Here is a 9,373-nt window from a genome sequence, read left to right as displayed (position 1 = left end):
AAGAAAATGTCTCTATCAGGTATTTAAAAAAGGAAAAGGGAGAAAAAAGGCCCTGGATTACTATGATCCCATCACTAGGGTGAATGGGTAGGGGAGGACAGAGGCTTACTGCCTGGCAGTAATGGCATCCATTTCCTTACACACACACAGTCTGAAACTTCTTGTCAGATCACTTCCCCTTACAATCCTCTTCAAGGTTCCTCTTGATGTTCATTTAATCCAAATTCATAAGAAGCCATCTGTCCCAGCCCCTGCCTTCCTTAAGTGGTGGCCTTGCCTATTTGCATATAGTATGTGGCCTTACATAGAGTTTTCTTGCCCTCTAAATTCTGAATGACTCCCCAGAGAGGCTGATGACTACTAGTGAGGAGGGGAAATTGGAAAGAGTAAATGTAGCAGCAAGCACCCCAGCGTCCCCAGGGTCGCTGCCACCACAGGTTCTTGGATCTGCTTTGATAAAGGAAAGCAACTCAAAATGGGTTAACAAGCTTACTTTAATCAGTCAAATATGTATCATTTACCTAGTTCAGAGGAAAGAGGTCAGCACCCCAAACTTCAGAATATACAGACAGAATTATCAAGACAGAGACAGATTTCCAAATTGTCCAACCATTACATCCATACCAAACAACATCTGGGTTTCAAAGCCGGGGGACAACGGCTTCCAAGAGTTTCATCTGATCAAATCACAGAACATTTCTCAAAGTGAGTCCCAAAACAAAGCTACACATCAGGGCTTATATAGCCTTCTCCTGGCTCAGAGAATGTAACAACCTTATTGACCCACTGGCCAATGAAGAAGTATCTACTGAAAAACAAGCCTCCCACCCCAGGCTCCAGGTGCACTTTAGCCTAGGGGCAGGGAAGATCTTCCAAATTTGCATTCCCATTACAGTAAAGGAGCTGGAACTGTGGACCCAAAGGTTCAGAGGAAAGAGGAGACCCTACCCTCCTCCCTTTCCAAGTTCAACTGATGACAGAGAAAGTGATCCTTGGGGAAAACAGGGAGTTTCCTTTTTAGGGCTGCCCCTGAGAGATAGTTACAACTACATACTCAATCCTCCTCCTGAGGGCATGAGTCCCATCAGAGTCTCATTAATTTCAGCTTCCTGTTCCAAGCTGCCCTCCTAATCAGGAGCCTCTTTTCCCCACATGGTCTTTTCTTTTGTACTTTATAGGATTTTAGAATCCTAGCTCTTTCCCAAAAGGATGTTTTTTTTTCTAAATATAGTACAGAACTGAGCAGAATTCAGCATCCCCATTCTCTCTTCCACCAGTGGAGTCTTCAATAGTGTGCCCACCTATATCTTTTAAGAGGATGCCCCATTGTTCATCCCTTTCCTCTGGCCTTTGGTCTCTATCTTTTGTGTCCAACCTCATAGCTACAAAATATTTCTACATCTTCCCTATTCCTAAAAATCCCTTCCTTTAAACTGACAATTCATTCAAGTTATCATCCCTTGTCCCTCATCTCTTTTAATGCTAAACTTCTAGAAAGAGTCGTAACAACTGTCCTTATTTCCTCATCGTTCATTCACTCATTTACTCCTTTGAATAAAGTTACTTTCTCAAAGGGCACCAATTATCTCTTTATGCCTAAATGCCATAGTCTTTCTTCTTTCCTCAGTCACCTTGATCATTTTGAAATATTCAATAGTTAGAATCCACTGTCTGATTTTTCTGTACTTCCTGTTTCCATAACACTGTTGTCTCTCCCCCCTCACTCTTGCTCTCCCTTTCTCTCTCCTCTCTTTCTCCCTCTTTCTTCCTCTCTCCCTCTCTTCCCCTTTACTCCCTCTCTTCCTCCCTCCCTGCTCCCCCCTCTCTGCCCCCCTCCCTCCCTCTCCTCTCCTCCCTGGTTCTGATTGGTCCTCCTTGATCTCCTTCATTGTTTCATTCTCCTCTTCTTGCCCTCTACATATAAATGTCTTGCAAAGTTATCTTCTCTTCTCTCTCTACATTGTCTCACTCTATGGTTTTGCATGCTTCTATAATAGGTTCAGTGATTACCTCTATATAACAGAGGCTACCACCTATATAGCTAACCCAAATCTCTGTCCTGAACTCTACTGCTATATAACAGGGGCCTGGATATTTCTATATGTCTGTCCCGCTGATAACTCAAACTCAGAGTATCTCAAGGTGAACGTATCATTTTCCCTGCTCAATCTAGGTAACTAGGTGCAGTGGATAGGAACTCAGAAGACCTGAGTTCAAATCCAGTCTCAGACACTTATCAGCTTTGTGACCCTGGGAAAGCCACTTAACTTTTGCCTGCCTCAGTTTCCTCAACTGGAAAATAGGTAAAATAACAATACCTATACCTAGGGTTATAGTGAGGATCAAATGAAATAATATTTGTAAAGTGCTAATACAGTGCCTGACACATAGGAGGTATTAATAAATCCATTCCCTTCCATTCAACCTGCCCCATCCTCCCAATTCCCTCATTTCTATTGATGTCACCATCATCCTCCAAGACACTAAGGCACAAAACCTTAAGAGTCTCATTGACCTTTCCCTCTTTCCCTTAACCCCTAGCCCATATCTAATCTCCTGCAAGCACTATTGACTGACTTCTCGTACACTTCTCATTGGCTGCCACCATGACAGTTCAGGCCCTCATCATCTACAGCTGGAAGAGGTAAGAGTGAGGGGGGAGAGAGATTGGCCACTTTAGACCAATCTGCTCATTTTATAGAGGAGGGAATTGAGGCAAATAGGGTGAAGTGACTTTCATAGAGTCACACAGTTATAAGTGTCTGAGGCTGGATTTGAACTCAGGAAGATGAGTCTTCCTGACTCTAGGTCCAGCACTCTGTGCACTATGGTGCCACCTCTCCCCTCTCTCATTCATCTTCTATGCCCATACCCACCCTCTATGACCCACAATGTCAAAATGAAATAGAAATGAAACCACTAAACCATCCACAAAATCCATGCAGACTGCATATTAACTTAGAAAACCACACACTAACATCATTTATGTTCTATTGTATTTTTTAATTAAATATTTCCCAATTATATTTTAATCTGGTTTGGGCTGCGCTGATGAGTGTTGCTGGTTGTGGCCACGATTGACATCTCTGAGAGATGGTAAAATAATTTTCCTAATGAATGAAGGTGACTTTTTTGTCAGTGACTTTCTCAGAGTGAATTTGGTCTGGCCCGGTTACCCTTCATGACTTTATCTACTTAAGAGCTATTACAGTGCCCACCTCACCAACCAGATGGTATATGAATAGAGCACTGAACTTGGAGTCAAGATGTCCTAAATTCAAATTTTGCCTCACGTGTTTACTAGCTGTGTACTCCTGGGCAAATCTCTTAAGTATTTCTCTGCCTTAGTTTCCATCTCTATAAAGTAAGGAGAATAACAGAAACTACTTCTTAGGATTTTTGTGAGAATAAAATGAAATAATATGTACAAAGCATTTAGCAAAACTTTAATGCACCATATAAGTATTATATAAATATTACTTATCACCTCCTCATATAACACATATTGAGTTAATATACAAGTGTTGTCACCAATGATGAGAATGGACCATTGTAGAGACTTTGAAGAATCTGTTCCATTTTCCGTCTGTGTTGTCTTCCTGCTAATTTATTCTATGAATGCTATTGTAACGATAGAGCTTTAGTGGGTCTCGTGACTTCACATAAAAGTGAAATTTGATGTCTTCTCTTTTTTTTCCTGTTTCCTGAAGCAAAACTTTTTGTAATCTTCTGCCATCTTTCCCCAAAATGTTTTACAAATGAATTTGTATTCAAAATTGATGTAACTCTTGGCTTCCATTTCTCTCTGCTTGGCAAAGAAATCAAGTATTTTGTTTTTAATAAAGTGGATTTGGGACCCTTGTGGTCTCCATATGGAGGTCTCCCCTCCTCATCGGTTAATCTTTTGCAGGAAGAGCTGATAATCAAGGTCAATATCTTTATCTTTTCCATTTCCATTTTCAAGCATCTATGACTTGTTTGAATAGGTCAGTTTCAAACTGTTACTATTGTATTATACAATTCTCATCCCCACCCTTCTTTCCTCTCTCTAACTTGATGTTGATTTTTATTTTTTCCATCTACAAGTTTTTCACCGTTAGCATTCTGATTGCATGTGGAACAATGATTCTCTCTTAACCGTCAGTCACTTCCTGTTTGTTAAGATGTAATAAATTTCATTTCTATGATGTGGTTTGGGGGTTTACCGCTACACTTAGGGCTTTCTGAATCTCTTCTTCAGGAAAATATTTATGATATATAGTCGAGGCTTCTGGGTAGTCTACAAACTTTGGGCCTCTTTTATTTCTTAGATCTGAACCATATTTTACAAGGTATCTCTCACTATCCTCTCTGTGGCCCACCTTTGCATTGAAGCCACATAGCATCAGAGCTTGTGTTGACTTATTTTGAAGATGCTATCAAGCTATTCAAAGAATTTCTCTACTCATTATTCTCAGCAACAGATGCTGGTGCATAAGCTGCAGACATCTTCATAGTGTTCTGTTTGCTTTTGTTCATCACAAGCACTGCAGGGTGAGATAGCCAAGTGTTCCATGAAATTATGTTTCCTTATTAGCTTTAGGGAGACAGTGAAACCAGTCCTGCCAATTCCTTTCTTTGGCTCTCCAAGGAGAATCTGTGGGGTGTCCTTCCATTTAGTCACAACTTCCTTTTATTTGCTGATCTCATTTAATGAGAATGGCCTTAAAGTGGACTGCAGGGGCAATGTGAGTCAATAGTTTGACATGGAAGCCAAAAAAAGCTACATTAAGAGAGGTATAGTGCTGAGAATGAGGGACTTGAAAGTCTTACTTTGTTCTGCCCTGGTCAGGCCTCATCTGGAGTATTGTGTTAAATTTTGGGGGAATCACATTTTAGGTGGACAATTAATCATCTGGACAGCATCTAGAGGAAGAGGAGGAGAAAGGTCTTGAGATAAGTCCTTGGGAAGATCTGTTAATAAAATTGGGCATGTCTTATGCTTAAGAAGAGAAGGCCTCTTTCATGGTGGCTAGATGGGAGAACATGTCATATAACTTCAAATATTTGAAGAACTCGTGTGGAAGAAAGATTAGACTTTCAGAGGACAAAACTGGGAGTAACAGGTAGGAATTACAGAGATGTATAAATTGAGGCTCACTTTGAGGAAAACTTACTAACAACCAGGGCTGTCCAAAAGTGGAATAGGCTGCCCCTTTTACTGGAGGTCTTCAAGTAAGAACAATGGAGCAGACAAGTGGATAGAGCACCAGGCCTGGAGTTAGGAAGACCTGAGTCCAAATCTAACCTCAGATACTTCCTTGGTGTGTGACCCTGGGCAAATCACTTAACCTCTATTTGCCTCAGTTTCCTCATCTGTAAAACAGCACCTACCTCCAAGATTGTTGTAAGGATCAAATAAGATAATAATTGTAAATCACTGAGCACAGTAGCTGATATATTGTAAGCATTATATCAATGTTGGTTATTAATATTTCTATTATCCAAGCCAATTCTACAAGCACTCTTGCTTGGATGCTTGTAGGAAGGATTTTTGTTCAGGTAGAGAACACAAGAGCAAGCAAGCAGAAGAGAAATTAGAAATAAGCTCTGCTTTCTCCCTGTCACCCTTTATTATCAGCCCATACATCCTGAAGATGCCCCCATGCTCTGCCTTTTATTTTTAGCCCTCTTCTTTACTCATCAGAGAAAAAAAAAAGTGGTTTTTTACTGCTCTTCATTTTCCTACCCACTTTTAGCTCATCCTTAGCTCTAGCCTGCCTATGCTATTCTCTCAGAACTATGCCACACTCTGGTGATTGATATGTGCCCATCCAGCCAACTGCCATTTTCTGGGCCCTGTCCTCAAGGCCTAGGAAAGCCACTGTCCCCTTTAGCACCAGCTCTGAAGACCAAAGTTCTGGTATCAATGAGGTTGTGACTTTCTGAGAAGAAATGTGATCAGTTCTGGGGGGAGGAGGGAAAGTTAGATCTGCAGAAGGGGGACCAAGGCCTACATTCCTGTCTGCATCACAAGACATAGTGGCTAGGACTGGAAGATGTAGTCAGGGCCAGGTTTCCAGTGGCTTCCATGAGCAAGCCAGTGGACCTGGGAGGTTCTCTTAATTGCTATATATCCCATTCAGCCCCAAATGATTTCTAAGAATGTCTTCTATCTCCCCATCCTGGTGTAGACTTACTCTATGCTAATGATTTCAGTGGATCTCCCTCCTGCTTCCACATTTACATTTCTATGGCCCTTGGGGTTCTCTAGGAAAGAGTCCTTAGCTCTTTCTCCATTTGTCCTTACTTCTCTACTTCCCTAATTCTGGTTCACAAGCCCCTTGTGTCTCTTATCTAATTCTGCCTTCAGCAAAGACCAGGCACTGTGACTCTTATTCTTGGGTATAGAATAAAACAAATATAGATTTTAACTTAAAAATATACTGCCGCTTTCATCTCAGTCTTGGCCAGAAAAGGGCTGCTCGCAGACGGACTCCTGCCTGTGCTCTCCACCTCCACCAACATTGCCTGGGCCTTGGCCGACAGATCTGTACCCTCCACGCCCTAGTCACACGCCACCACCATGGTGAAGCTAGGGAAGGCTGCTAAGATTCAAGGGGAGCCCAAGAAAATGGCCCCTCCACCAAAGGACGTGGAGGACAGTGAAGATGAGGACATGTCAGAAGAGGAAGAAGAAAGCAGGGGGGAAGAGGTTGTAGTTCCTCAGAAGAAGGGCAAAAAGTCTGTAGTCACACCAGCAAAGAAGGTACCACCAACCAAAAAAGCTGTTGCTGCTACCACGCCAGCCAAGAAAGCAGCCGTGACCCCTGGTAAGAAGGCGGCCACTCCAGCCACCAAAGTTGCCATCACAGCAGGCAAGAAGGGAGCCACTCCAGCTAAGCCAGCCACCAAAGCAGCAGTGCCCCCAGCCAAAGGGGCAAAAAAATGGCAAGAATGCCAAGAAGGAGGACAGTGAGTCTGAAGAAGAGGTCAGTGAAGATGAGGAGGATGAAGAATTTGAGCTTCCCAAAGCCACAAAGATGGGAGCAGCTCCCCCCAAGCAAGACTCGGAGGAGGAGGAAGATGAGGAGGAGGATGAAGAAGATGAAGAAGCCATGGACACCACACCTGCCAAGGGGAAGGCTGCTGCCATGAAAGCCGCTGGAGGGAAACCTGGGAAGGCCAAGGAATCTGAGGAGGAGGAGGAGGAAGATGATGATGAGGATGATGAAGAGGAAGATGAGGAGGAGGAGGAGGAAGAAGAGGAAGTTCATGTGAAAGAAGCACCTGGAAAGAGGAAAAAGGAAATGGGCAAACAGAAGGCCCCCGAAGCCAAGAAACAGGAACTGGATGCTGAAGCATCTGCAAATTTCAATCTCTTTGCTGGTAACCTGAACTTCAACAAAACCGCTTCTGAGCTTAAAACCGGCATCACGGACTTCTTTACTAAAAAGAACCTCACGGTTGTGGACGTCTGCATTGGTGCCACCAGGAAGTTTGGCTACGTGGAATTTGAATCTGCTGAAGACATGGAAAAGGCTCAGGAACTCAGTGGCTCCAAAGTGCTTGGCTCTGAAATTAAGCTGGAGAAGGCAAAAGAAAACAAAAAAGACCGAGATGGGAGGACGCTCTTTGTCAAGAACTGCCGTATAAAGTAACTCAGGAGGAGCTCAAGGAGGTGTTTGAAGACGCGATTGAGGTCAGACTGGTCTGCACCAAGGATGGGACCCCTACAGGAATTGCCTATGTTGAATTTAAGACCGAAGCAGATGTGGACAAAGCCTTGGAAGAGAAGCAGGGCACCGAGCTCGACGGCAGAGCACTCATTCTGCACTACACTGGAGAGAAGAGCCAAGGACAAGAGAACTCCAGAGGGAAGAATAATTCCTGGGGTGGGAGCAACAGCAAGCCGTCAGACTCCAAGACCCTGGTGCTGAACAACCTGGCCTACAGTGCCACTGAGGAGAGCCTGCAGGAAGTGTTTGAGAAGGCCATGTCCATCAGTCTGCCCCAGAACAACCAAGAGAGACCCAAAGGGTACGCATTCATTGAATTTGCCTCCGTGGAAGACACAAAAAAAGCTTTGAATTCTTGTAACAACATAGAGATTGAAGGCAGGGCCATCCAGCTGGAGCTGAAGGGACAGAAGGCGGCCAACACAGCCCCCAGGAACCAACCAGTCCTAAAAAACCTTGTTCGTCAAAGGCCTGTCCGAAGACACAACAGAAGAAACATTGAAAGATTCCTTCCAAGGCTCAGTGGGCGCCAGGATAGTTACAGACAGGGAGATGGGGTCTTCGAAGGGGTCTGGGTTTGTGGACTTCAACTCAGAGGAAGAGGCCAAAGCTGCAAAAGAGGCCATGGAGGATGGGGAGATCGATGGAAACAAAGTCACCCTGAACTGAACCAAGCCTAGCGGCTTTGGAGGCCGAGGGGGTGGCCGTGGAGGTGGCGGCGGGGCCATGGAGGCTTCGGGGGCCGAGGAGGCAGCAGAGGAGGCCAAGGGGGCTTCGGAGGCAGAGGCGGAGGAAGCTTTGGAGGCAGAGGAGGTTTCCAAGGAGGCCGAGGTGGTGGAGGAGACAACAAGCCACAAGGAAAAAAGACGAAGTTTGAATAGCTTCCCCTCCTTTTTTCCCCTGCCATGTGAACGGACTCTGGGGGTTTAATCCTGTCGTCTAATCACTGACAGAGCCTTCTGAGGACATTCCAAGATGGACAGGCAGCCCACCGGCATCTTGGACAAACCTGGATGACATTTCAAGGAGAGCGTGGCGGTTTTGACTGGACGGATATTCCATATAAACTTTTTGCAGAGACGGGTGGTAGCTGTGGGAGGTCACCTTTTTCTCTGAGTTGTCTTGAGTTTATAATGTTATACTCCATGTACAAAACCATTTTTTTCCTACAAAAAATAATATACTGCCTATTTTCACAGCATGTTAGAAACAGAGGTACCTTAAAGCTCATGTATATAATCTTACCCTTCCCAGTTTTATAGATAAGGACATGGAGGTTCATCAAAGTGTGCTTCTAGTTACACTACTAGTAATGTTTACTAGAACTGGGACTCAAGATTCCATATGTGATGCTTTCCCCTATACCAGTGGTATCAAACTCAAATAGAAACAAATCCCTGTGGGCCATATATTGACTTAGAAAACTACAAATGAACATTATGTCAGGGTCAAGGCAGTTGGGAATATTTGTGACTTGTCTGGGTGTTTTGAGCTGTGAATGGAGGAAGAAGAATGGTAATGGAAAAGTTAACCAGTGATGGAAGAGTGACCAAAGTATTCTTCCTTATGGAAGACGTGGTAGGAGCAACATCTACTAAGACCAGAAATTCCCAACCAACTAAATTAAACTACTTTTCTCTTAAAAAGGTGATGAA

At 43.8% G+C, this 9,373-nt stretch overlaps 1 pseudogene; it reads left to right on the top strand.

Moving 5' to 3' along the window:
• Positions 1-6,535: 6,535 nt before the first annotated feature.
• Positions 6,536-8,897, top strand: LOC138162170 (nucleolin pseudogene; annotated as a pseudogene).
• The last annotated feature ends 476 nt before the right edge of the window (positions 8,898-9,373 follow it).

This window comes from Petaurus breviceps, unplaced genomic scaffold, assembly GCF_028583685.1.
Source record: "Petaurus breviceps papuanus isolate PSGF00001 unplaced genomic scaffold, PetGlider_PUasm1.0 186, whole genome shotgun sequence".
In the NCBI taxonomy this organism is placed as follows: domain Eukaryota; kingdom Metazoa; phylum Chordata; class Mammalia; order Diprotodontia; family Petauridae; genus Petaurus; species Petaurus breviceps.
The sequence above is the reverse complement of the archived record's forward strand: the minus strand, read 5'-3'. Positions and strand labels throughout refer to the sequence as shown.